Source organism: Vidua macroura, chromosome 3 (assembly GCF_024509145.1).
Source record: "Vidua macroura isolate BioBank_ID:100142 chromosome 3, ASM2450914v1, whole genome shotgun sequence".
Lineage (NCBI taxonomy): Eukaryota > Metazoa > Chordata > Aves > Passeriformes > Viduidae > Vidua > Vidua macroura.
In genome coordinates this window covers 39,428,008-39,454,747 of record NC_071573.1, presented here as the reverse complement: position 1 = coordinate 39,454,747, position 26,740 = coordinate 39,428,008, and the positions used below count along the sequence as shown (strand labels likewise).

General features: G+C 49.0%; 1 protein-coding gene across 4 annotated transcripts in view; it reads left to right on the top strand.

Moving 5' to 3' along the window:
• The window catches only part of LOC128805195 (uncharacterized), a 62,698-nt gene that overhangs the window by 20,601 nt on the left and 15,357 nt on the right, over positions 1-26,740 (top strand). For 2 of the 4 annotated variants that reach the window (XM_053973723.1, XM_053973724.1), the window contains exon 3: positions 24,762-24,850. The gene's annotated coding sequence lies outside the window, so the exon portion shown is untranslated. Of the gene's footprint in view, positions 1-20,229; positions 20,352-24,761; positions 24,851-26,740 lie in introns of those variants that run through there. The other 2 variants (XM_053973725.1, XM_053973726.1) reach the window with 2 other exon arrangements.

Below are 26,740 nucleotides of genomic sequence, written 5' to 3'. Positions count from 1 at the left end.
TCGGGCCTGGGAGCAGCTGTCTCTCTGCAGACACTCCTGTTCCTCTCAGGGACGTGCTAACACGCCGAGACCCACGCCTGCTTCTTGCTGAAGGAAATGCAGTTAAAACAGCACTTGTGGAATTCAATTCCCACTGTTACTTTGTGAATGCTTCTGTGTCCCTGTGAGCCTAATCAGCTTCCCCTGTTCCTTGGCTTTCCTGGGGCTGTGATTTCAGTGGTGTTCATGTGGGATGTGAGGGGCTACTTCCCAGAGGTGCACAGCCAGTTGGATGAGTTAGAGACTCATTTGTGTAATTTAGGTCCTTAATGAAATGCCAGTGCTTCAGCTGTGACCACTGAAATCCCTGTCTGTCTTGGGAAGCACTGAGAGATGGGCTGCAAACTGCTGGGCCAGTTGGTGACATTTTCTTCTACCTATTCCTCTGACTCCAGATAGGCTTTGGAAGTCCAAATGTCAGCAGTGCAAACAAGGGTTTCACCCAAATTAATCCTGTCTGGTACTGGGCTTTCCGAAAAGCTTGTGGAAAGGCATTTTTGTGGGTGTTGAGTCAATAGCTTCTGGCTGGGTTTGGGTGTTTTGTTTCTTTTTTTTTAGCATTTTGGCTGCTAGTAGGGGGTTTTGCTTGATTTCCCAGTGAATAGTCCCACCATGTGTGCATTAGCATGTGTCATAATCTCTGTCTTGCTTCCAGGTTTAGTTTTAGCTGTAAGAAAAATAAAATCTGGTATTTGAATCTCTTTTGTATTGTTTTATCCTGTTCCACACCACCATCGGGTTTCTTTTTTCTCCTAAAGATCCCAAGCAGGGTTAGTGTAGCACAAAGCATATAGTGGCTCTTGCTTGTGCTCCAACTGGTCTGCAAGTTAGTTCTGTAAATGTTACTTACAGCAAGTATTAAGCTCTTTTTTCCAGGCAAAGTAACTAAATGTGTTGGTAGTGAAGCTTTCTGTATGTATAATTCTGCCACAAAAATCCTACAGTGGCTTTTGATTTTCCTTCCTTCCTTCCTTCCTTCCTTCCTTCCTTCCTTCCTTCCGCAACTTCCGCAACTTCCGCAACTTCCGCAACTTCCGCAACTTCTTTCCGCAACTTCCTTCCTTCCACAATTTCCTTCCTTCCTTCCGCAACTTCCTTCCTTCCGCAACTTCCTTCCTTCCTTCCGCAACTTCCTTCCGCAACTTCCTTGCGCAACTTCCTTCCACAACTTCCGCAACTTCCGCAACTTCCGCAACTTCCTTCCGCAACTTCCTTCCTTCCGCAACTTCCTTCCTTCTGCAACTTCCTTCCGCAACTTCCTTCCGCAACTTCCGCAACATCCGCAACTTCCTTCCTTCCGCAACTTCCGCAACTTCCGCAACTTCCGCAACTTCCGCAACTTCCTTCCTTCTGCAACTTCCTTCCTTCCGCAACTTCCTTCCGCAACTTCCTTCCGCAACGTCCTTCCTTCCGCAACTTCCGCAACTTCCTTCCTTCCTTCCTTCCGCAACTTCCACAACTTCCTTCCGCAACTTCCTTCCTTCCGCAACTTCCTTCCGCAACTTCCTTCCGCAACTTCCGCAACTTCCTTCCGCAACTAACTTCCGCAACTTCCTTCCACAACTTCCGCAACTTCCTTCCGCAACTTCCTTCCGCAACTTCCTTCCGCAACTAACTTCCTTCCTTCCGCAACTTCCGCAACTTCCTTCCTTCTGTAACTTCCTTCCTTCTGCAACTTCCTTCCGCAACTTACTTCCGCAACTTCCTTCTGCAACTTCCTCCTTTCCACCCTCCCTCTCTCCTTTCTTCCTCCTCCTGGGAGAACTTTTTTTTTGCACATCACCAGAGCCAAGGCCTTAAAGTTTTCAAGCACCAAGTGAAGAATGCAATTTCATGCTTCACACCACCACTAATTTGTCCTGTTGTAATCTGCAGCCAACAAGCCCCTTCCACTGAAATTGGGGGATAATGAAGGGTTTAACTTTTTGGTTCTGTCGAATTAGTTTGAGGGGGGGACAGGGGCACAACGAGGCCACTTTCCTTTGAGGCTGTGGAGATTGTCTGTGCGGACAAATAAGTGAGCATTACAGGTGATTCCGTCCCTGCGCTGTGGCAGAGAGCTCCCATTTATCGCCATCAAATGCATTAAGCTGCGAGTCAAAGCCCTCCGCTTTCTGCTCGCAGTGAGTCTGGACCAGAAGGCAATCAAGCCATAAGGGTCATTTTCTGCATGAGCTAACCTTTTCCTCTCATAGGGTTTGAAGTCTTTGTTGACAATGAGATGCTCAGTGGGAACATTAAATTAACACTTCATATTCGTGGCTGTAAATTTACTGGCAAGCTGAGGAAAAGTCAGGGAAAACAAACACTCCATCATTTCTGCTTCATTTAGCTGCTGAATGGGGACACTCTCACCTGCAGAGAAAAGAGGTCAGGGCAAACAGGGATAATTTTAATCTGACTCTCAGCCTAGTCTTTAGTGGCGGTGGATTGTATTGTGTTCTGCACTGAAAGTAAAGGTGAGAGCGAGGTAAGAGCAAGAAAATGGATAAGTACTATGTGAAATGCTTCAGAGACCTTGCCACAGGCAGGCAGGGAGGGATGGCAGGCTGGTTACTACGGAAACTAGCGGGCTAAATATTATTAATTTTGTAAACTACAGAACCAGTTTGTTCTCAGATAATGGCTGCACCAAGATTTCCTTGTGCGGGCCAGGAGATAACCTGGATAACCTAGAATTCTGCCACCAACAGCTTTAAAAACAAGCTGTTTTTCACTTTGATAACGATGCTCTGTGTGACTCCATCCAAGCCATGTGTTCCGTGTCTCCCATCTCTTTCCCAGGTCGTGGTGATAGCTTTCAAGGCTGATGGGCAAATAATGCTTGTCTGCTGCAGTGCTGACTAATGTGACAGCGGCTGGGTTGTCACCAGCTGTTAATGTGTGTGACATTGGTGCCCTGGCTCCTGAAATGCTCAGGGTGTCTTAAAAATGGCTTTTTGCGGGTTTTGCCTTATTCTGTTGGCAGATGAACACAACAAATTCTGTGGAAAGGGAAATCTGAGTTCCAGAAAGGCACAACATGTCTGACGCGCAGAGCCCTTGGATCTGCTGGGCTGCCGAGGCTGTTTGTGTCAAAGAGCAATTCATAACAGGGTTTGGATATCAGAATTATTTTTGGTGGGAGTTTTGTCTCTGGCAGGAGGTGATGATCTTGTTAGGGAGCTGAAGGGGCCATGGGCTTCCCAGCAGGGCTTGCCCAGAGCATCCCGCTGGCCTGGCCGAGCATCCCGGGGCTGCGGGAGTGGCAGGAGGGAGGCAGGGAGCAGAGAAGAGGAGGAGATGTGACAAGCCTGTAGTGAGGAACCCTTTCAATAGTTGTAGTCCTTGGCGTGCAAGGACAAACAGCACTGCTTTTCTTCTCAAACTCAGATTAACTTTTGGTTCAGGGGTAGAACTTGGAGTGACGCGATGCAGCTGCATCTCCCAGAGGGAAAAGCATGGACAGGTAAATGGTCAAGTGCAAAGCACAAGGTGACTGTCACCCATCCATTCCTCCGACTCATTTTGGGGTGGCTTGTCCTCTGCTGCAGCATCACCAGCCTGCCTGTTCTCCCCCAGCACAGCTGGAAGCATTGTTAGCAAAGTTTTTAGGGCACTTGGGAGAAAACAGCCTTCACCAGGAGGTCAGATTTGTGTGGACACAAGGAAGGTCTGTGAGAAGAAGCTTCCATGGAGTGGGGACATTTTTGTGATAGAGATGTTATGGGGAGTGGTGGTAAAGGGGTAAACTGCATACAATAAAAACACAATAAATTCAAATACTGCTTATTTTTGTCCAGACAGCTTTCTGATCCAGTTGCAGAGGATTGCAGTACCATCCAGTGCTACAAATACTTTAATTAGCTTTCCTTGCCTGCTGACAGGCTGGAATGAATGTCTGTTTACCTGTGCTCAGGAATTTGGCGTGTGGGCAAGGAGAGGAAAAGATGCTCCCCTGATGGTAAGAGGAGGAAGATTTTAAGATCCTGAAAGCAAATAAGGAGAAGGAGGAGGGTCAATTAGCTAAAAAGTCTCTCTGAAGGAAGCCAAGTGTGTCTTGTAATGCTGCCCACAGCTTCCCCCCAGTGCCACGCAAAGGGCAGCTGTGACATGGGCAGCCCAAGAGCTGAGCTGCGTTGGGTAGACAATGAATTGACAGATTGTCCATGGACGAGGGTTCCTGACACGCTCACTGAGGGCAGCGGCACCACAGCATGTCGCCCTGCCCAGGCATTCCTGCTGGTAGCTAAGGAGATGAGCCGAGGTGCCTTTACAGGCAGCTGCCAAGGGAGGGGGAAAGAATGCGGGCAGGCGAGGTGGGCTGGGCATAGCTGGGGCACGGGCAGTGTCTTTAGGCTGGCAGACAGAGATCCTCCCCTTGGCAGGGCTCCATGCCAGGGCCTCATCCAGGCAGGACAGCTGACAGCCTTCCCCTGTCATTCCCAAGCTGCTGGGGACTCTCCCTGTGGCAGGAGAGAGGAGAGAGTTCTCCGTGGAGCAGAGCATTCCTTCCTCTCTACCCTTCTGAGGAAAGGGGGGTGTGGGCTTCAGGGACTGGGGTGGGGGAAGAGAAGCGGTGGGAGAAGAGAAGCAGTGGGGCTCTCTGGTCCCATGCTGGATGTGGCTGGATGTTGGAGATGCCTGAGTCAGCCATGGGTGCAGAGCAAGGGTTGCTTAGCCTCTGTAAAATTTATTTATTTTACTGGCCTCTTCAAAGATAAGGCTGAAACACACAGTCCTGCAGTTGGGAAGGGAAAATAAAGAGGATCAGGCACAACCCCCACACACACGTGATAATTTCTCGTCTTGCCTTATCTTGTAAGAATTATAAGATACTAAGTAGGAAATAAATCATGATGTCAGGACCAAATGCCATTTTCTTGCTTGGTGTGATTTGCAGCATCGCAGTCAAACCGATAGATTTCATTCCCTGGCGTTGGGTTCTCCCCTTTAATTGAATTATACCCTGGCAAGCGAATGGGATTCATTCTCTGAGATACAAGGAAATTACCATTTGATGAAACAATGCTTTACTCCTCGCTCACCTGCACAAACATCCTTCAGGAAAACTATTATGCAGATATCCTTGATTACAGACTATTGTTGCTTTTGATCTCCATTTGATGTAGCGGCACCCGGGGATTGCACCATGAGTGCAGTGAGCATGTGATCAGTCCTAGCAGGGTTTGCTGCCTGTTCCCCAAGAACCTCAGAAAGCTGGTTTGGTTCCAGTCAATTAAAATTCTCTCTGTTGCAGGCAGATGGCAGACAGGCAGGTGGTCAGGGTATAGCCAGGCATCACTATGTGTCTTCAGTCTCTCCTCAGGGGCGGGGCATTGCAGAATAATTAATGCTAATGACCCGCAGGAACCCCATTTCCCACTAAATTATTACCTTGAGAAATCAGAAGTGACAGAAGGATTTCTGTGCTCCCATCTGTGTTGCTGCCACAGCTGAAGTGGTGAGGGCTGCAGTTCTAGATCTGGAGTATTGACTCCTGTCACTGCAGCCACGGGCCTTTGAGGTGCATTCCTTGCTTTGGAGTGTTCAGTGGTCTTTGGAATTAAAACTTTCACTAAATTCCTGGTGCTCACAGTTGCGAGGAAACAGCCTTGAGTTGAAACGCCAGCAGGCAAGGGAGAGAAGCCAATCCATGTAATCATGAATTTCCAGCTGAAGCCATGCTTCGGGAGGGGAAAGGCTGATCCCTGAGCCTCGCGTTCTTGGGGCCTGCTACACTGAGACGCTTCTGCAGCAGCATTGTGTTGTCAGCTGGTTTGTGCAGGAAATACATAATGCTCTTAAAACGACAGATTAATTACCTTGAATAAACTGGCCTTGACAAGCTCTGAAAGTTTCCAAGCCATTTTCTCTCAATTCTGAGCATGTACCCAGCACTGCAGGTCCCCCCTTCTGGATGAGCTTGCTCAAGTGGGCTTCTAGTGGCGTTTGAAATGTGAGCTGGTGACAAAATTACAAGGTGGAAGGATGGCAACTAATCAGAGCACAGTGATGCCGTTCCTAATTAATTTACGAGCGGCAGCCACTGATCTGTGCCATTATTCGCAAACTTATTAGTGCTGTTTGCAGGAGTTGCAACAAACACATGGAGCTTCTCTGGGAAAATTCTGCCACTGCCTCACCACCCTCACAGGGAAGAATTTCTTCTTAAAACTGGAGCTTTTGAACCCGTAAGCTCCTTCTGGGAAGAAGATTTTGAATCCAAATCAAAGTACACCAACCTTCCAGCTGCTGGGAGGTTCAGGGAAAAGCGAAATATTCTTCCATTTGAGATCAGTGGAGGGCACTGCTGATAGTGGTGGTCCAGCAGCTGTCTGGAGCCTTGCTGTATCTCCCCTTGGCTGTTGGTATGTTTGGGGAGTGGAGGGGGCTGTGCTAGACCTGGGATGCAGCAGGGGGAAGTCCTAGGGGCTTTGCTGCGACTGGCTAGCCCCCCAGCCCACAGCCTGGCACTGAGATTCCAGGCAGCACTGTGTCCCTGCCCTGTGGGAGCTGTGTGCTGGGCTTTGAGAGCCATGACTGCCAGCACGCACCAATGGCTGCATTTGATTCCCAGCAAAAAACCCATGTTTGGCTTCCAGGCCAGGAACAGCCTTTGGAGAGAGACTGGGCTTTGGCTGGGGCTAAGACATGAATGGCTCCAGCCAGCCTTCCAAGTGAGGAAATTATATTTTGGGGCTGGATAGGATTAGAGGAGGAGACTCATTGCAGCTGGTGCATTCACAGAATCAAGCAAACTTTCATTTATACCCCTTGCCTTGATTGAGGCTTAAGAGTTTGTCACTGCTCTCTCATCCAGGGCCCTGTGGAGCTGACATGGAGAGCAGTGCCTTGGAAGCCTGGTGTTTTCCTGCTGTGCAGTGGGCAGCTAATTTTCAAATTTGTGACTGAGGGATGAAAAGAGAATAAATTTTGGCTGGATGCACATCCTGCAATTAATCTTTCACACTAATCTGAGATGAGCGAGATCTCAGCTGAAGGTGGGATGGTTTTTAATCCCTGTTCATGTTCTGCCTGGCTCTGAGGCCTTGGGGTGCTCGGATCCTGGATGTGGGTGGGCAGAGGCAGCATTCCTAGAGTAGGTTCTGTTCCATCTCCAGAGGAATGCGAATTGCTCTGCTGCCAGTGTTTTTCCTGACCGTCCAGTAACTTTGTAATTAATGTGTTAGCTTGTAATTAATGTGTTAGCTTGTTGCCAATTAACGAGGAAAACCGTCTTGGCTGCCAAAGGCTTTTCCACTCCCAGTGTATTCCCTTTTCTCTCCTGACTTTCATCTCTGCAGTGGGGGGAATACCTCCGATCCAGCCATCCGCCCCTTTGCTCCAGGAATTGTTGTTGTGGCTCCTGGCCTCCTCCCACCTCAGAGGCAGCCAGCCCTCTCTAGGTTTCTCGTACTGCTCCAGGAGTTTTCTTCCTCCTTGCATCTCTGATCCTGCTTTTCTTCGCTCTTGGATGCTTGCCCAGCTCTTTGGGACCATCTCCCTCCATTTCAGACACCCAAATCCTGTTGCTCCATCCCAGACTCTCCCCTCCAGCTCTGCTCTCCTGCTCCGTTGCAGCACCAGCACTTGCTCACCGCATCTCATCCACCTCTTTATTCTCTCCATATGTGATGTGTGTGTCTCTGGCAGGATATTTATATAAATTCTTACTCACTGCCTCCATAAAATACCCATTCGGAGTGGGGCTGGGTGGGGTGACCCAGATGCACAAGAGGAAATGTTTCATATCTCGAGAAGCACCGTCTGTGCCCCTTGGCAGCCCCTCCTGCCCGCCTATCAGATGTAGGGCTTAATGGGCTTAAGAATTAGAGCAGCTGCTTGGTGCGGAATTTATTGACTGGCTGTGCATAACGAGGGGAATTAAAATCCTAATTGGCTGAGCTGCTCCCTGTCACCTGGAGAATTTTTACTTTTCTCAGGGCTCCTGGGTTCTTCCCTCCCTCCTGCCTTGCTCAGGTCGATAGCCTGCCCCAGGGAATTGCAGAACTCTTTAGGTTGAAAAGGGCCTTTAAGGTCATCCAGTCCATGACCTTGGGATGATGCTACCCTCTTCCCCACTGGTCTCCAGAAGGAGGCAATGGTGACAATGGTGTCTGGTGTCCAGGCCCCGCTGGAGCTGGCCACCTGCTGCAGCTTTTGGAGGAGGTGTTTTCAGTGGATTTCTTGGTGTCACCCAGCGCCAGGCCAGCAAGGCTCTGTTGCACAAAAAGGATGTTAAAGTGTGCCTCTTGTAGCTGTGGCCACCAGCCTTCCTGCTACCTCTCCTGGGAGCAGAGCCAGGCCTCTGCTCTGGGCTCTGCTGCAGCTCTCAGAGACCAGGAGAGGCTTTTCCTCCTGCATCCCTTGCTCTCAGAGAGCCTGAATGGGCACAGAAATGGCCTCACTTAAGGCTATGTCTCATTACTACATTAAGTCAACAACCACTTGAGTATCCAAGGATTTTGATCAAAGCTAGATATTGAAAGGGGGACAAAGAGTGGCAAACTTATTTGACTTCCACTTATTTCCAGAGCCTGTTGAACACTCGGCTGTACTCCTCACTGGCCTGAAGTGTGCCTAGGAGAGCAGCCACCTGCTTTCTGCTCCTCTGTGGTCAGAGGAGAGGCTCTAGGCTGAGGGAAGGGAGGGCAGCTGCCTCCCTGCCTGTGCCTTGCCTCTGGCACCCAGTAAAGGAGAGAGGAGGTGGCCCCCTGTCCTTTCTCTGGGGACAAGGGACCCTGTGGTGTGGCTGTCCTGCAGGACCCCCCAAAAGCTCACAGGGATGTGCTGGTGGGACGGGCACCAAGAGCTGCTGGGATCTCGAGTGTGAATAGTCCAGAAAAAGGCAAATCCAGATTTCTGCCTACTGCTTGGGGTTCAGTCAGGTCTCTTTAATTCCATTTTCTCAGAGTGCGGAAAGGCAACTGGCTTCTCCTGCCTACCTGCAACATCCTCTGGGGATGTGAAGAGTAAGGAGGCAGGAGGAAGTTCTAGTGTAAGCCTCAAACTAGGCCCAGTGCAGGCTCCTTGGGGACCTGCTGCAGGTGGGGTTTGCCACCAAAAGAACTCTGAAACTTTGGGCATCCATCATGCTGTGCCACATTCCCCGTCTTTTAACACAGACCTTCTTCTGCCTCTGCCAGCCTTGTCAAGGCTGTGCTCCTGCAAGATGTCGGTGCCACACTGAGCTGCCAGCACAGCAGCATAGTCTTTGGGATTTTTTACATGGAAGTCGATCAGGATTTTGGATTCTGCTGGAGGCAGGTCCCAGGGGTTTTACTGCAGAGCATGTCGTAGTCAGCCCTGTCTCCTTAGTGCTCTGTACATAATGATGCTGCAGTAAAAATAAAAGTAATCTACAATAAATGTATCCTGGGTCCTTATTTAATGATAAAACCCCCTCAGTGCAGTGAAAATAAATGGTTAGTGAGTCTCAGTAGTGTCTACAAAGAGGGTACTATCTCTTGGATTAACATTAAGTCCCCTCCAACAATTCTCAGCATTATTTGCTGGAAAACAGCAAAAGGAGCAGCAGCTTTCATGTGTTTGGGGTTTTTTTTTCCTTGCCAGCACATCTAGGCATTGTCACTCTGGGCTGAATCAGACCTGTCTGAGCATTCACCCTTCTGTCACAGAAGAAGCAAAGGATGCAGCAAGGCTCAGAGGTACTCCTGCTTTGCATTAAGCCCCACTTTTGTTACCATCCTGAAAACCCTTTGGAAATATGAAAGCAGAAACCTGTTCTGTCTGTGGCTGAAAGGCCATTGAAACCCAGAGAGCCCCCGAGTTTAACGGGGGAAGTCATGGTGAAGGCAGAGTGCAGCATGGGAATTTGCATTCAAGAGGGAGGAAAATGAGGGATTTAGGCAGAGAATAACTGATAGGTGCTGTGAATTAATTTAAAATGAGCTATAAAAGATACACTACAAGGTTCTGGTGGCAGACCAACAAAGCTTTTTTCTTCCCCTTCATTGTTTCTACTGTCACAGGATCCTCACAATAGCAGATAGTTTAGCCTTGTACTCACGGTTTGTTATCTATTCTTCTATTTATTAATGCATTCTTGGGTCTTAGTGATGTGATAAACCATCCACGCTTTTCTTTTATGGTTTAATAGGATTCTTCTGGAATCCCCTCCATGTTTATATAACCTTGCAATTCACAGTTATCTATCATTTATTTCCTACTTTGTGCACTCTTGATAAAGTCGCAGTGGTGAGGGGCGTCAGTGCCCTGGCTGTGGGGTATTGCCTGTTTGGGCTCCTTGGCACAAAGCCTTCCTTAAAAAAACAGGGTCTTTTCCAGAGGGCTGTCCCTCTGTAAGGGCAGGAGGGAATCCAGGTTTGGTGCCCTCCATCCCTCTACAGGAAGGTGGTCCAGGCTCATGAGGGCCTCCAGGCAAAGGGACGGGGTCCTGTGAGCCTCCAGTGCCAGCCCCAGCCCATGAAGGGCTGAGCTTGACTTCAGTGGGAAATAAACAATTCGGTGCTTTCTCTGGGAAACGCCTTTCAATTAGCTTGGCTGCTGGGACAATTTGCTGCCCAATGGAGCTGGGACATAAACTTTTTTTGTTAAACGACCTTTGGAGAATGGAGTGTCAGCGTCACTGCAGGGCCCTTCTCCATCAGAGGCAGAAAATCTAAATATGTCATCTAAATATGACACCAAACCTTTATTAAGCATACTGGGAAAGGGATGCGAGGCCTCATTTATGATTTCATTCATAATCCCTTCAAAATGAGTTGGTACCAGTATGTGATAAGTGGATTATGTGTTAGGCCCAAGTAAAGCCAGACACAATTAGTGCTTTAATAAACCGGTTGTATGCATTACTAACAACTAAGTCATAAGGGAATTGGCGTATTTACAAACCCTAATTAGTAGTTTGTTACTGTGATACCAAATTTAAACAAATCTGTAGCATTGCTGACCATCTGGGTTAGAAATCTCTGTTTTGAATTTAATTAGGAAATAGTTGTGACAGAAAATTGGTCCTTATTAGTTAGCTAACAATCAGCATTGCCCTAATTGAAATGAAGAACTGGCTGGCGGGTTTGTAAGATGTTTAAATACAAGCAGAGACAATAAAAAAATATTCTCTCATTTAGGACTTTGTGAGCTGTGGTGATTGATTAAGTAACATCCCCTTGATATTTTAGCAGCTAAAATGCAAATGACCCAGTGATGAACTTGCATGACAAAAAAAAAACCTGGCAATTAGAGCTGTGCATTTCTGGGATTGCTTTTCAAAGCAGTTCTGCGGGAGCTGGCCTGGTATGAGTGCTCTGGGAGCACCGACTGTGCCTTCACCTTCACCTTCCTCCGCTCGGGCATCCTCAGGAAGGGCATCGCTCCTCCTGGAGTGGGAGCCTGGCTGCCTTCCCAGTCCTGGTGCTTTCCCAGCAAGCAGCTCTAACCCACTGCGGCACAGCCAGACCGGTTCTGGCACCCGGTGCTTTGGTGGGAGCTGGCTGCATCCAAAAGCTGCAGCTCTGCCCTGTCTGTGTCAAGCAGACTGAAGGTTTACAGTGGCTGAGCCGTGTGGGGAATGACATCCAGATTGTTTCTGGAAGCACGCTCAGGGCAGAAGCGAATGTCCCAACCTTGCCATCAAAATACAGACAGGCCCTTCAGATCACAGGCTGCAGTTCTTAATTAATTTGTGCTTCCTCCCTTTATGGTTCTCCACATGACTGCACAGGATGTTAGGATTCCCAGTAATGTTTCCAGATGAAAGAAAGTACATGTTGGCAATATCACCTGCACCAGTGCTGCTGTCGGAGTAGTACTGGATACTGAGGAACTCTTTCTGTCTTGGAACAGACAATGAAGTTTCTGTAGGGGCTTTAAATCACTAAATGTAGAAAGGAATTCCCCGATGGCTTAATCAGTCACTGTGTAAGATTGTTAGAGATCTCCGCCAGCTAATAAATTTCATTTGGGGTTTGTTTTGCTGGCATTTGCACAAACCCTCTGAGAACTATAGTTACTGTATTACCACACAATATCTGAATTCTGAATTGAGATGCCTGTTCCCTTCTCCTCCGGGATGCAAAATAAACCTTTGCCACAGAATATGAATGTTGGGTTTTTTCCCTGATAAGCTGGTGCATTATTATTTGAGGAGATAGAGTGTTTGACGAAACCATTTATTTTGTTTCAAATATTTTATTGAGTAATAAAACTCATTTGTGTTGCTGCCACATGGGGGGGATTTGTGCCTGTTTGGCTGTGAGGGAGGTGGGTGAAGGAATAGGGCCCCAGCCCTGCCATGTGTCCCTCAGTGCTGCTGTCCTGTCCTGCTGCACCAGGCCGTGCCTGGGGAGCTGTGCAGGCAGGGGTGTGAGCTGAGCCCCCCAGCTCTCCCTGCCCCACCCACCAGGGTGCTGCAGGCGGCCACACCGAAAAATAAGGGCTGTGTTCTTTTCTGGGATGAGTATTTTTTTTTCCTACCCAGCACTCACAAATTTATTATGAATGATCCCTTTTCACAGATGTTCCCATTCTGAATGGGGGAGCAGCAGTGTTTCAGTCTAGAAAAATCCCCTGTGATCCCCTGTGAGCAGAGCCAAGTGCAGCTGAAGGAGGGTGTGAGCCAGGCTGCAGCCACCCGGCTGGCCAGGAGACCCTGGCTGTGGGCTCAGGCTGGGGGGCTTGGGCTTGCCAGGAGTGCCAGGCAGGCAGAGTGTGGCTGGGTTCTCTGAATGCAAACTCGCTCTTCTCCCTGCCCTGCCTCTGAGCTGGAGTTCAGCAAGGTTTGCTGCAAACCCTTCTGTGTTTTGCTCTTCCCTCTCCCACCCTAGCATCTCTCCTCTGTGAGACAGGATCAAGCGGAATTCTCTTTCAGCTCAAGGCTGTCCAGGCTTGGGGACACAATGCCCTCAGAGATGTCTGGGGCAGCCTGGCTAGGAAGGGGGTTTGCTCAAGGGAAAGCCAGCAAGCCCTGGATTTGGATTTTTGCAGTACTCTGCTGCTTCATGTCTCTGTTTTACATGAAGATGTTTGCTTGAAGAGCTCACAGCACACAGAAAGGTTTGAGTTCTCCTGTTTTAACACAGTTCAGAAGCGTCCTTTCTGTGGGTGGCAGTGCATGGGAGGCCCCATGGGTGTCTGTGCAGATGTGCTGCTGTAGCTGCACCTCAGTGCTGGTGCTGGCAGCTCCTGGGGCCGCCAGGGCCACCTCGTCCTTCATCCGCCAGCGGCTCAGGAGTGACATTGATGGTGTGCAGTAGGAGCCCTCCCACCCACCCCCAGTGAGCAGCATGACAGCTGCCACTGAGCTTTCCGAGGAGGGATAGGATTTAATGTCCTGGAAAATCCAGGACCCCGTGGAGCATGCAGAGCATTGGCAAATGGGACGCACTGGCAGGCGCATGTCAACCCTGCAAGGTGCGCGGGGAGCCTTTGCTGTGGAAAGCAGCACATGGTGCTGCCATCTCCCCCATACCTGGGGCTCAGCCCCAGGATAACACAACACATCCTTGTCCTGTGGTGTCCCTTGTGCCATTTGCTTTGGGGAGCTGAATCCACGCACCCTGGGTAACGCAGGTTATTGTTCTGCAGTGCTGAGGCCCGGCCACAGGTGTTGCGCAGTTTCAGTGTTTGTGGTGGATATTCAGCATAGCTTTCACCTCACCCCTGAAGCACTCATTGCTCCAGCCTGGTTCCAGCTGGCCAGGCAGGAACAGGGTGTGCAGAGCCTCCCACCTGGGCACCAGTCATCCTTTTGGGGAAGTTTAAAAGCATTTCCTTTGGTGGGTGCCTCAACCCACATGTTTCACTTCGGTGTCCATCTGCCTGATGATGGCCTCAGGCACATTCACAGTGTGCGTCTTGGCCACTGCCACGGTTGTCACAGGCGGGTGTGTGGGGACTCATGACTCACCTGGGAGATGGATGGGATCACTTTCCTACAGCTGGTCATTAGTCCTTGCTCTGGAAAGGCTTAGCAATTCTGACCCAGTAAATTATGTGCCATTCCTCAAAAAAGTGGATAAATAAATGGGGCTAGAGCATGTCTTTTTTTTGTCCTGAGCTTCGGTGTATTGATTTGGACATATTTCCAGGCCGGGAGTAATCAGTTCTTGGGCTGAATAAAATAATTTCGGGCAAACTCTTCGAGCGACTCGTCATTAATTTTCCTTTGCCGGTGCTTGTTGGGACCGGGCGAGATGCGCTCGGCATCCCCGGGAGCAGTGCCTGGGGATCTCCCGGGGCTGCCAGGAGGGAGGGCGGGGGCCGCCGAAACTAATGAATGCGCTGTGTTTGCTCATCTTTACAGAGTCCCTTATTACTGCTAATTGGGAGGGACAGTTCAAACAGGCACAGAGGAGCAGTTGTCGCAGAAGCGTGACTTGCTTCTTAAGGAGCGGCCGGGACCCCCGCATCCGTCCGCATCCCGCCTTTGTCGGGGACCCCTCCGGAGCCAAGCACCGCGGGCAGCACGGGGCGGCTCGGGCGCCGCAGCCGGACAGACGTGCAGCTGTCCGGGACGCGGAGGAAGTCACCGGCTGACGGAAGGGGTGGGCTGCTGGCTCTACGCATGGGATCGGGGATGTGCTCTGCATTAATGTGCCCCGCTGCGCCCGGGATGCTGCTGCTGCAGAGCCCCTGGGGTCTGGGAGGTGGCACGCTGTGCCCTGCCTTGTTTTGGGGCTCCCTGGCAGGAGGGAGATCTCCCCTCCAAGCGTAGCTGTATCTCGCCTTTCCCGGTTATTTATACGTTTGAGTGTTCTCATCCAAGCTCATATTCCTTTATTTATTGCTGCTTTGCCTAATTAAAACCTTTTGGATTATTCCCCTGCCCGCCGAGTGCTCCTTGCAGCTGGGTACCAGTTCCATTTCTACAGCAGGATTGACCCTCTGCACTCATTTTTAAGAGATTTTTTTTAATGTTACTTGGGAAAAACAGCTAAGCATAAATGTTTCAGAAATAGAAGAAGGATGGGCTTTGTTTCTCAGCCACGTTTCGGGTTTGTAGTGCTGGACAGCAAAGGGGAATGAGCTCAGGGAAGTAGGTCCGTGGGAGTGCCAAGGGTAGGAAGGGCACTGTCCCTCTGTCCTTCCCATGGTCAAGAGTGTCCCCTCAGGTTCAGCATGTGCCCAGACGTGCGGTGGAGGGTCCCCTGGGTGGGCTCAGGGCTGCTGCTGAGAGCTGGGAGAGGAGGGAGCTACTGCCTTGTTTTGAGAAATCAGGTCTGGCTCAAGTCTGCATTTTAGTTTTTGCCTCTTCTAATATAAAAATGAAGGTTTCCACAGTGAAAACTCGATTTCACTTTGAATGATTAATTCCTCTCACTTGAAAAAAACCCCAACCAAACCTCCACATCTCCTGTTTGTGGTGCAGGAAGATGGAGATTATGTGCATCTGCAGCCTGGCTTTAAATATGTTCTAAAGGTGTATTGTGCACACGTTGTCCCTGAAGAGGATAAACCTAAGGGAACAATCTTAATCTCAGAAGTTCACACCCACCGCTAAAGCACCAGCAGAAAACATTCTGTGTGTGGCTGGAATCCTCGAGAGGAGCCCTAGCCCTGGCAGAGCAGCCAACAAGAAGCATTTTTTCCTCTTGCATGTGTGGCACAGATAAATCGAGTTTGTTTTGCAGCCTATTCTGCTTTAGATTTCCTGTGTCATAACTGAATGAATTTGTTGTTCATTGATACCTTAATATATAGGTTGTTGGGGAGGGATTTTTTTTTTTCGAGGGGGAAAACAATGTCCCCTTCACTCATGCCTGAATGGATTCATTTTTTCTCCATAACATCCGGAAGTCATTTATTTTGCCCTGTGACAGCTGCAGGGTCTGTTTGTGTAGGAGGGCTGGCAAGGCCCAGCCCTTCCTCCTGCCTGTGCCCAGCACCAGTGAGGCCAGGATGGGTGCAGGCTCATGGCCTTTGGGAAGGGCTTGGGACAAAACTGCACTTGGCCTCTCAGAAATGGCTCTGCTCTGCTTGGGGTGAAGCCACTGCACAGCACTGCTCCTCTCCTCTCCTCTCCTCTCCTCTCCTCTCCTCTCCTCTCCTCTCCTCTCCTCTCCTCTCCTCTCCTCTCCTCTCCTCTCCTCTCCTCTCCTCTCCTCTCCTCTCCTCTCCTCTCCTCTCCTCTCCTCTCTCCTGGGCATTTATTTCAGTCCCTCTCTTCGCTCTGTGAGTCACTGATGGGTCCTAATCAGCAGCAATTTAATTAACATACATGCCTTTGCAGAGGTCGTGCTTTACTGTAACTTAGCAGTAACTAGGGGCTGTTTGGTGGGAATGTGAGATCTTTTCCATTTATTAAGGAAGGAAGGGAATTGCTTGCTGAGGAGATGTCAGTGTAGGTCCACTGGGTGTTACGGCGCAGTTCAGTGAGGCCAGAAACTTCTATGTGTTTCAATGGCCAAAATAAATTTTAAAATCTCATGTTTCTCCAAAGACACTTCCAAACTCCCTGAAGCCATTTCCTGGGAGAAACCAAACCCCACACATGTCCAGGCTCGGCAGTGCCAAGCCCTGTGGTTTATCCCTGCAAACCTGGAAACAGTTATCAGAGCTGGTGTAGAAATGGGAAGGGAGGAACTCGTGCTGCCGTTGTGTCAGGCGTGGCCACTCATCCTGTGGTCCCCTTGGGCACATTAAAAGTGTCCCTTAATGTCACTACTGAGCTTCCTTTGCTCAGGGAAGAAAGGTGAATTTCCTTCCTTCTCAGGGGAGAAGAGCATTGAAGGGAATGAGGAAGGAACCCCTCCATAGATCTGTTGATCTGTACTCAGCACAGTGTGTGATACCCACAGTCCTCGAGCTGCTCCCCCAGGCTCCCCGATGTGCCTTGGCATATGTTTGACTTCCCCAAAGCCCCGTGCAACAAGTGTGTGCCAAGTGTCGAGCTGGACTGAGACGTCATCCCTCCCCTGCTAAAGGATTGCAGATCATCCATGGTCCAGCCAAAGTCTCCTCCTTTCCCACTGTGCCTTGTCCCTTGGCATCTGAAAGAAAACACAGCTCGGGAGGTTTGGGGTTGTGTTCCCAAATTCAGAGTCGGCTCACCTCCCAGTGTTGTCCCTACCTGTGCTCTGGTCACCTCCCTGGGCAGGGGCTCTGGGGCTCTGCTGCCCAGGGGGACCAGAGCCAGGACACTTCTCCCTGTGCCACAGCAGCCCCATGGCAGCACATCCAGGGAGGATCTGTCCCCCTTGGTCCCTGGGGATGGGGACACGGCCTGGCCAAGGCAGTAGGGTGCCCACAGGTGGGGAGGGAGGATGGAGCCACTCGCCGGGCTCCACTCTGAGCTGTTCTTGGTCATCCCCAGGCTGCAGAGTCAGCAGCACCGGCCAGGTGTGCTAATCAGAAATTATGTGTGGCTTAGCAGAACTTCTCCATTAAAAGGTTTTGAGAATAATGTCTAAAATGAATGGCTGGGGAGGTGGAGAAAGAGGAGAGCCCTGGCAGGCCCCGGCTCCAAGCGCGCAGTCTCGCTGTGCCTAAACCTGGAGCTGGGAATTGGTTTGGGGTTTTTTTTGGTGTTTTTTTTTTTTTTTTTTTAATTTAAAATTCAAATGTCTGATGTTCTTAAATTGAACAAATGTTATTTTTAAAAAATATATCAGGCTCCAACATCTGCAGATTATGATTTGCATTTTGAAATTGGCTGCTTGAATTGAACAAGGATGAATACTGTCACTCTTCTTTCATTCACTCCATTTATTTAATGAAATGCTAGAGGTCAACCCTTTGTCCTTAAATTAGTTACTATAAAAATCTTTTTGTACTTTTCTGCTTGTTATGATGTCTTCTAAGCAGAAGAAAAGGTTGCCATTAATTATGTCTTTGTTGAATATGGATATCTATTCAGAGTTAGCTAAACAGTTTCAAACAAAATTAGCATCAAGCAACTCGAAGGCCAGCTTTAGGTTGGTTATCAAGAATTTTTTGCGAAGAGAATGCTCTCCTGCAAGTGTGCATTATCTAATATATTCAGCTTTCAGTTGCTAATTTTTTTCCAGATGAAGATGGGCTTAATTGAGGTTGTGCTTTTAAGTTTGTAGAGCTCTTCAGCATCTCATACAAAAGCATCTAGAGGCTTTTCATTTGTCTTGAGTATGTTTTAGATGTACAAATATTATTTACTTTAAACTCCAAATCAAAAGGCATGCTGTAACTATTTTAAATAAAACATTATTCTCTGCTGAAATATATATAAATTCAAAGGGAGGCTTTTTTTCATTATCACTTAATTTATGTGGAAGAGCCACTATTAGCAAATTTTAGGATAATACTGTGGGAGAGGTTTAGTTGCTGGTCTCAAGCAGGCATTTAATTGTGTCATTTCCTCATCAGAGACAGAGGCTGTGAGTTAGGGGTGAGACACAGCCCCGGTTTCAGGCGATGCTCAGAGCTGAGAGCCTCTGGAGCTGGGCTTCAGGGATTACACTATGCTCCTTGCCCAGGGAGCATGGGTTTTTGGGAACAACCCCCCCGGGCGGGTACCTGTCTCTCTGTTGAAGGGTTCGGTTCTCCACTCCCTGCCAGTCCCAGGGCAGCCCAAGGTGGCTTTCGGGGGGTGACAGGGCTGGCTGGTTCCTGAGGTACCCATGCCAGGGGTGAGACACTGCTGAGCCTGCTCTCTGCCTGTGCTGTGCCCCAGGCACCAGACAAAAAGCCCTTCCTTGCCCCCAGAAATGTTTCTTAACAAACCCTAACAGAGCCAAGCTCCTTGGCGGATCACCCAAGCTCTGTGTGTGTGAGACACAGAGGCTTTCCCGGCTGTGGGGCCTGGGCAGTGTGGAGGGGCCGGGCCGTCAGCAGCCCCGGGTGATCCAGCCCTGAGCCAAACAATTACAGGCTGACGAGCTGGGAACAGAGATGGGAGGAAAAGCTACAAGCAGAAAAAAATAAAAGGAGACAATTAGGAAAAGTAATAAGAAAATGTAAACGTGGTAGTGGAGGATTAGTCCTAGTCATTGGAAGTGCAAATGATCTCCATGCTCGCTTCCAACATCTTTTTTCTAGGCTTGTGTTTCAGAAAGGATTTTTCTCTCGTTGTGTTTTTTCTCCCTTTTCTTTCTCCTCAGAGCAGCAGTGCTGCTTTCTCAGCAGCATTAAATATTCCCCAAGCTGAGACACTAACCTTGTAATGCTTTTAGTTATAATATACAGACTTTTTTTTTTTTTTTCATTTTAAATGGTAGCTCATAATGACATTGTGGAGTAGGGATCCCGAGTCAACCTTATTATCATGGTGTCTCCTTGAGCTGAACCTCTGAGAAATATGAAGGGGAGACCTTTTGGAATGAACAAATCCTTTAGATGCCTATAATTATTTATTAAAATAGGCGGCCAGGATAAAGGCCGGGGAGGGGGAGGGAGGAGCAGCATTCCTCTCCCCGTCTGTCCCTCCGTGCGGGCACACGTAGATACACACCCGGGCAGCCAACAGGACCGCTGCCGTGGCCAGGCTGGCACTTCAGAAATATAAAACAATGGCTGTGCAGCCAGAGAGATAAACCGTACCCAGGTGACGCGTGCTGTTATGCACCGAAGGGAAACGGCTGCGTCCTGCCCGCTCGGAGCATCCCGCGCTGCTGCGGGAGTCTCACAGCGATGCTGGGCAGGCTTGGGAGGAATGTGGGGGAAGGGAAAATGAGGATGGGAGCAGTGTTTTCCCACTCTGTGTGCGAGTGGTGAAAGCGAAACCATTCTGCTTCATTAGCTGGGTAAAAGAAAGGGGAAAAAAGGGGAACAAAAAAACCTCCCAAACAAAACCCGACCAAATACCCGACAAAGCGCAAATCAAACAAACAAGAGACACACAAAGCAAAAGCCCTCCAAAGCACCAAGCAAACCTTGCTGGGATTTCATAGAATGCTCGCTCCAGTGGCCGCAGACGTGTCCGGCTCCGGTGCCCGGTCGCGGCAGCCGGGAGCGCCGCACTGCCGAGCGTGGCCGTGCTGCCGCGACCCTCTCCCTGCGTCGGCAGAAATTTTATAAACTTCGGGTACTTAAAAAAAAAAAAAACCAAACCCAAAAAAAAAAAAAAAAAAAAAAAACACAACAAAAAACTTTGGGGTCAATTTTCCACTTGTGCCTGTAGCTCTTGAACAAGTACTTTTATGGTTCCTTCTAGCGCACAGGATTTATCTGCAGCTCTGTGAAGGGCTTTTACATTTAATCCAGCGCTGAAGTAGTAGTTTGTCGCCGGCGCTTCCTAGCAGGCTTTTCTTTTAACTTAGCCGGGATGTGGGCTCTTTGTGCGGGCTAATCTGCGCCGCACAATGCTGGGGCACCTCGGGGCCGGGGCAGCTCGGGGCCGCCCCTCGGATGTCCTCCCGGCCGAGCGAGGGGACGCGGTGAGTGCTGGACAGAGGGAAGGGGCTGCGGGCACCTCGGGGCTGCACCCGCCGCGCTCCCGGCCCGACTCGGCCGGGAGCTCAGCTGGGTTTTCCACGTGTTTGCATGGAGCCATCGCTGCACGGAATTTATAGAAGCTCCTGTGCCTTTTCTGCAAAGACTCTGTTTTTTTAGGTTTGGTTTTTTTTTTGTTGTTTTTTTTTTTTTTTTTAGTCCACTTGGATAATCGTTTTTTTTAATCAAATTTAAAGTTCCTCTTTACATGGGGGATAACGTGCTTGGGTTTGTTTTTTTCCTGGAGGAGGCAATGCTTTTATAGCCTGTCTGTATATATTTTTCAGGGAGAGGGAAATATGGTAAATGAAGAGAATCTTTTACCAATTCTTTATTTTAATTGAAGTATTGCAGTTTTTAGAATAATTTTTGGAGTGTTTCACCCTTCTGTCTTGTAGATGCCTGTGTTTTTTATTAAAAATAGTGTTGTTCTGATACCAGTATTGTGGATGAATATTTTATTCCAGATACGAAAACATCTTGGGGATATGTTTAGACATAGCAGAAGTATGTGAAATAGTGCCTGACAAATATGAAATAGTCTCTCATAAATAAAGATACTAAAGCCACAATATTAAAAATGGGAACAGCTCTGCCTGCCTCCCTTTTATCACAACATTTCTAAACTAGACTGATACTGTAAATGTCTTTTTGGTGACTGCTCAAGAAAGAAACGTTGCTGTATTTATATGAATTATGCCTGTACTTTATACTCTGTCCGGGGGGCCAACTGGATCCCTTTTCTATGTTGGGCAAATGTCAGTGTAAAGCAGCAGTACCTCTAACTAAAAAAGCTGCTTTTGGGAGCCGTGTGCCCCAGGTATGGGCAGGACCAGCCCCCCTCTACCTGCCCAGTCCTAGCACGGGCATCCCTGAGTTACAGCTCGAATCATTCGAGCCGCAGCCCAACAATCTCCATGAGCCACAGAGAGGGGAGCCCGCAGGTACGGCAGCGGCACGTGGGGAGGGAGCTTTATGGGCATGATTTAGTGAATATGAGAACATATTTTGTGCTCCATTGTTTAGACTCAAGAAGGCATAAAATCTTTAACATCTATTTATCACGTAGCTGTTTTAATGTAAACATTTGTCTATTTGGATGAAGTGTTTTCATTATTAAGCTAATTTCCACATGTTTCAGATAGACTGATGAGTTCGAAGCAGAGCACTCGCTGATGAGAAACGAAATTCGGCCACGGCTCAGCCTGCTGTCAGATACATCTTCATTAGTTTTTGTCATTCACTGATGGCAAATGCTCTATAAATGAGATGACGATCAGGTCCGCCTTGATAACTTGCCTTATCTCATTAGTTTTCACATCAAAGTTAATCAGCAATGTGAATTGTAATTGCTGGAAGAGACAATGCAATAGATCACTCGGCCTTTTTTTTCTGCGTGACATCTTGAAACATCAGCAGGCTGGTGTGAGTAGATAGGCTCCAAAGGAAAATGATGTGGGAAGCATAATAAGCAAGCTGCTCAGAATTAATGAGCTTACCCAATAAGAAAAGAATAACCAATCAATGTGAGCTGGGCAAATATAATTTAGGAATAATTGCTTGATTGGTTGTCTATAGTAGGCTGATTTGACCACACACAAGGATTAAGAATTAAGATGTCAAGGCAAAAAATAATTTGGCAACTGAGGGCATGTAATTTTTTGTTCCCCTCCCGTTATGACTGAAAGCGATTGCTGTTTGATATGTTATTCCCCGGGAATGAAAACATTAGATGGGCACGCACCGGTGGGTGGGGTTCTTCCTCTCCTTTATATGCTCCTTTTATCATACAAGGTCTTTCAAACCTTGCCAGGGATATTGCGGCACAGGACATTAAAAAAGAATCGCGGGGGGGGGGGGGGGGGGGAGTTGGAAATAAAATAAAACTACAGAAAACCCCCAGACGTCTTCATTTGTGAGCACTGCATGGAAGCTGCATGCGGGGGCTGCATGCTCAGCACCGTGTCTGGTGTTGGCAGAGCCCGGCCGTGCCCTGCTCCAGACCCCAATCTGGAGGGCGATTCCTGTGTGGCGTGCATTTTCCGTATAATTCTCCCCACAGCCACTGGCCAATTAGTAAAGAACCCTTATATTCGTCTATCTAAACTATGGGGAAGGTTCAGCCAGAAGGTAAATTTGCTTTGATCTACATTACACCTAATTGAGTCACCACCAATGTCTCTATCCCAACATCAAGAAATGTGAAAATGTTAGATTATTTCACTAGGGATTAAACCTAATTTTCGCGTGTTCTGCATTAACCTATTAGGCTGACTCATCTGCATTGCTAATGCGGCTCAGGCAGCTGTCACCGCTAAAGAAAAACATGATCATGCAATCCTTGAATGAATGATTCCAGCTCTGATTAGTGTTAGTGAAGTTAGCTGAGCCCTGGTGATAAGACAGGAAAATTCCCAGGTTGCCAATAGCTTTGAAAATTATCAGACTCTGGGCAAAATGTAGCTGGTGGCGCGTGGGGCCTCCCTCCGAAGGTGGCATTATTTAAGGCTGTCTCTCTCTTCGGGCTCCTCGCTGGAATGTGATTGCTGCTGCAGCTCCTTCCAAGGGGCTGGTGCCAGGGGTACGAATTAAAATGCTAATGGAGAGAGACCTGAGCATGGACAGCCCCAGTTTTTTTCCTGCGTGGCCGCGTCCGGGCTTTGAATGCGGTTTCCAGAGGGCAGCGGCGGCGCTGCCCGAGCGGCTCTGGCTGGGAAAAGGGCCTTGGGGGCCGGCCACGGCCCCGGGCTGGGCTCTGCTCTTTGTTCCCGAGGCGCAGGCACCGCCATCAGCTCCAGCAGTTCCTCATTCTATCTGTCAGATTTAAATAGGAAAAAGGGGAGGAAAAAGCAACAATGGCCCATCCCCTTAAGATGGGAAAAAATTTAGGAGTGAGTTATACCCGAGCAGTAGAGCCAGGAGCCAGTTTAATCTGATTAGCGCCTGCTGACAATGGATGCTCCTCACCCATTGTGGACAGAACCTTTCACTTTATTTGTTTCTATTAGCCGAGAACCCAAGATATTGGAAAAGTGGTACTTTGCCCCAACAATTGAAGAAAAAACAAATTGAGAGAAATCATCTAAAGTGTCAATATTGATCTTTTGGCCCTGACTGTGTGCAGAGAGGACTTGTTGAGTGCCCAAAGTTTGTTGCACCCGTTGCTGTGTGTTCTCAGTACTCCCCGAGCAGGGGGTGGTGGCGGCTCTTCCTGCCAGGATGGTGGGTGCACAGGGCAAGAGCTGCCAAGGCAGAACAGAGGGGTTTCCATGGGAAAATACTCAGAGCTGTTCACCAAACCACAACACTGGAAGGAAATGTAGTGGGGCTTTAAACTGCCAGGCACCTGTTGGTGAACTCTGAGTTCCTCAGTGAACACGCTCACTGCAGGTGTCAGCGGAGGTTCCTTCCCATCACATTTAATGAGGAAAAGCTTCTTTCCACACACCTGGAATGCATTCTCCTGTCTCCCAGCACCGATATCCATGACAGCCACGGCACTTCTCGGTGTCGCCAGCGGCTCCCCCCCCGCTGTTCGTGTGTGACTGTGGCGTTGCTCCAGCAAGGACAGGCCACACCTGGGCTCCATGTGCTGCTGCTGGAACCACCTCCCTGAACCACCTGGGGCATGGCCAAAGTTGGGCAAGTTGGTGTGACCAGTCTTGCTGCAAGGCCGGCTTGGTTTTCAAGAAGCAGGATTCCCCTCGGTGAATCCTGCCCCGGAGGGGCATCCAAACCCCAGAGGCATCCCCAAGAGCCCTGGGAATGCCACACTGAAGATGTCCAGGCCTGTTAGGCATTGCTGGGCAGTGAGGGGCAGGATGGAGGTGGACACCAAGGTCAGCACAGGGTGGTGACCTGTTCCCTCCAGATCAACACTGCTGGCATTAAAACACAACCTTCAGAGCCCCAGGGATTCCAAGGGGAATGGGAGGAGAGGGATGCATGGCAGCATCACCAAGGGGCCTTCTTGGGGACCCCCACCATGGGCTGGCAGTGCTGGCCAGGGCAACTCAGGTGGTGCAAACCGTAAGATTTGGGTTTTTACCCCCAAGTTTTTTGCTGTCTGGAAAAGCAGGGACCCACTGAGAAGGGCTGTGTTCCCAGAAAAGGAGCTACTCTGCAGGTTGGGAGAGGTGCCTGTTAACATCCCAGGCTCCTGGAGTAGCTGCAGACCAGAATTCTGTCCTGATCCACATCCTTGCAGGTCAGGGGATAATTTCTCTGAGCACCCAGTGGTGCTGCCCTGTGAGCAACAGCCTGCCTGGGAAAAAAAGGAGAATTATTTCGCAGAGCTACACCACAAAAATGACTTCTTATCCTAAAATGGGATTTTTTTTCTCCCTCTGTTCCAGTAAGCGGCTCCAGGTGTCAACTGAGCAAAGTCAGGATCAGCTGCAGTTATTCCAGAGTACGTGTCCATGTGCGGAACATTCCGGAACAGGTATTTCATTTTAAATTCATGCCCCGTCTTATTCCAGAGTATTTTCCCTGCATGGAGAAGCACTTGGCTGGGGTCTCTGCTTGCTGCTGTACTAGTGATAAGATGGATTGGCTGATCTAATAGGTCTTTTCAATCTCTTATTTTGAAAGCTAAGATTGGGAAATTAATTTCAGAAAGGTCAAAACAGAGCAAGGCTATCCTGCTGCTGTGTGATGGATCCTATTTTTTTTTAAATCTGCCTATTGAGGGAAAGGTTAGTTATTCAGCATCCTGCAAAAGAAAGAAATAAATAAAGCAGGCCGAGGAACACAAAAGTGTATAGATCTGCTGACCCATTCGCAATCCTCAGTTAATGAGAGTGCTGGGGAGCGGGAGCACTGAGAGGCTGCAGAGCTGGGGGTGCCGACCCCGTGGGCAGGGAGCGGAGTGTCCCCTCTGCCCACACCGCATGCGTGGCCGCCGCGGTGGCTGGAGTCTGGGAGGTCTGCTCCTACCCCCCGGCTGGGAAAACGCTGAGCAGATCCCTGGGGTGTTCCCATAAAACCCAGCCTGGGGCACCGGGGGGACAGAGAGGGGCAGCAGCGTCACTTGGAACCACTGCGGTCATGGGGAGGTTTGGGGAGTTGTGCAGTGGGGTTTTAGCGTGTAGAGAAACAGAAGACTCAGAAGGAAAGAAGAGAAAAAAAAACAAAAACCAAAGGCTTCATGTAGATATTTCCCTGCTTTTTATTTACTTGTTCTGTTCCAACACAGCCAAACAGTAAAATGGAGAGTAAATTGCTTTAGTGCTTTTAAAGACCAGGGAATCAGGGGTAGAGCAAAGGGGCCGATTGGGAGGGAATGACTTCTTAATTAACAACAAAATAGATTTCTCTTGTTTGTTTGCCTTTTTTTTTTTTTTTGGCATCTCCACATGGTATATTCAGCAACCTGCTGAGCCATCCTTCCTCTGTCCACTTCTCTTCTTGTGGATGAATATGGGATGTTGAATTTTGGGAAATGGGGAGAAATCCACCAGTTTCAGCAGCACTGATCAGACCTTGTCCCAACAGCCCGGGGAGGTTGTGCTGTGCCTGGGAGGTGCCACCTGTGGGGAGTCCTGGTGTCTGCTGCTGTGCCTGGGATTGCTGTGGAGCCCCATCTCCCAGTGGGATCCCCATGGGGTGTCCCCCATGGGCTGCTGCAGGGAGGAATGGGGTGAGGGACAGGCTGAGACAGCTGAAGAGCTGAGCTGTGGCCATGAGACCCCACTCCCTGATTTAAGGACAGGCTGTCCCATGAGCACTAATCTGGGTCTCTTCAAAGCAAACCCAGAGAATCCTGCTGATTGCTCTGGAGGTGGTATCCTGACTGGAATACCTGGCCAATGCAACATTTATTAACACACCCATCTCAGGTGTAATTCACCCCTGAACCTGTATGAGCCAATGTCACTTCACAGTTCCCTCTTTGCAGACAAATCCTAAACATGTATGGATCCAGGGCTGTCCCTACCATTCCTGGAGCTCTCCACTTCCTGCTTTTCCTGTTGGTTTCTGCAGCCAGCTGTACAAAACCCAAACAGGAATAATGGGTAAAATAAAGATCTCCAGTTGAGGATTCTGCTTTCAGGTTCAGTAGTAAATGGTAATTATTAGTCAATATACACAGCCTACTTAATTTCCTTAGCACATCAGGCCACACTGGAGGTAAAGCATTACTTGGGAAATGGGTGGCATATCTCATTCTGAGCACAAGATGCCAAGGAAAACACTGGAGCACACAAACCATAACATCTGAGTTATCCTTTACCAGCAGAGAATCCCTAGCAGGTTTGACTAGACACCAGAGCACCTCTGGTGCTGGGCAGAGTTCTCGTACCTTGGGATTTCTTCCTGTAACTTTCAGAGG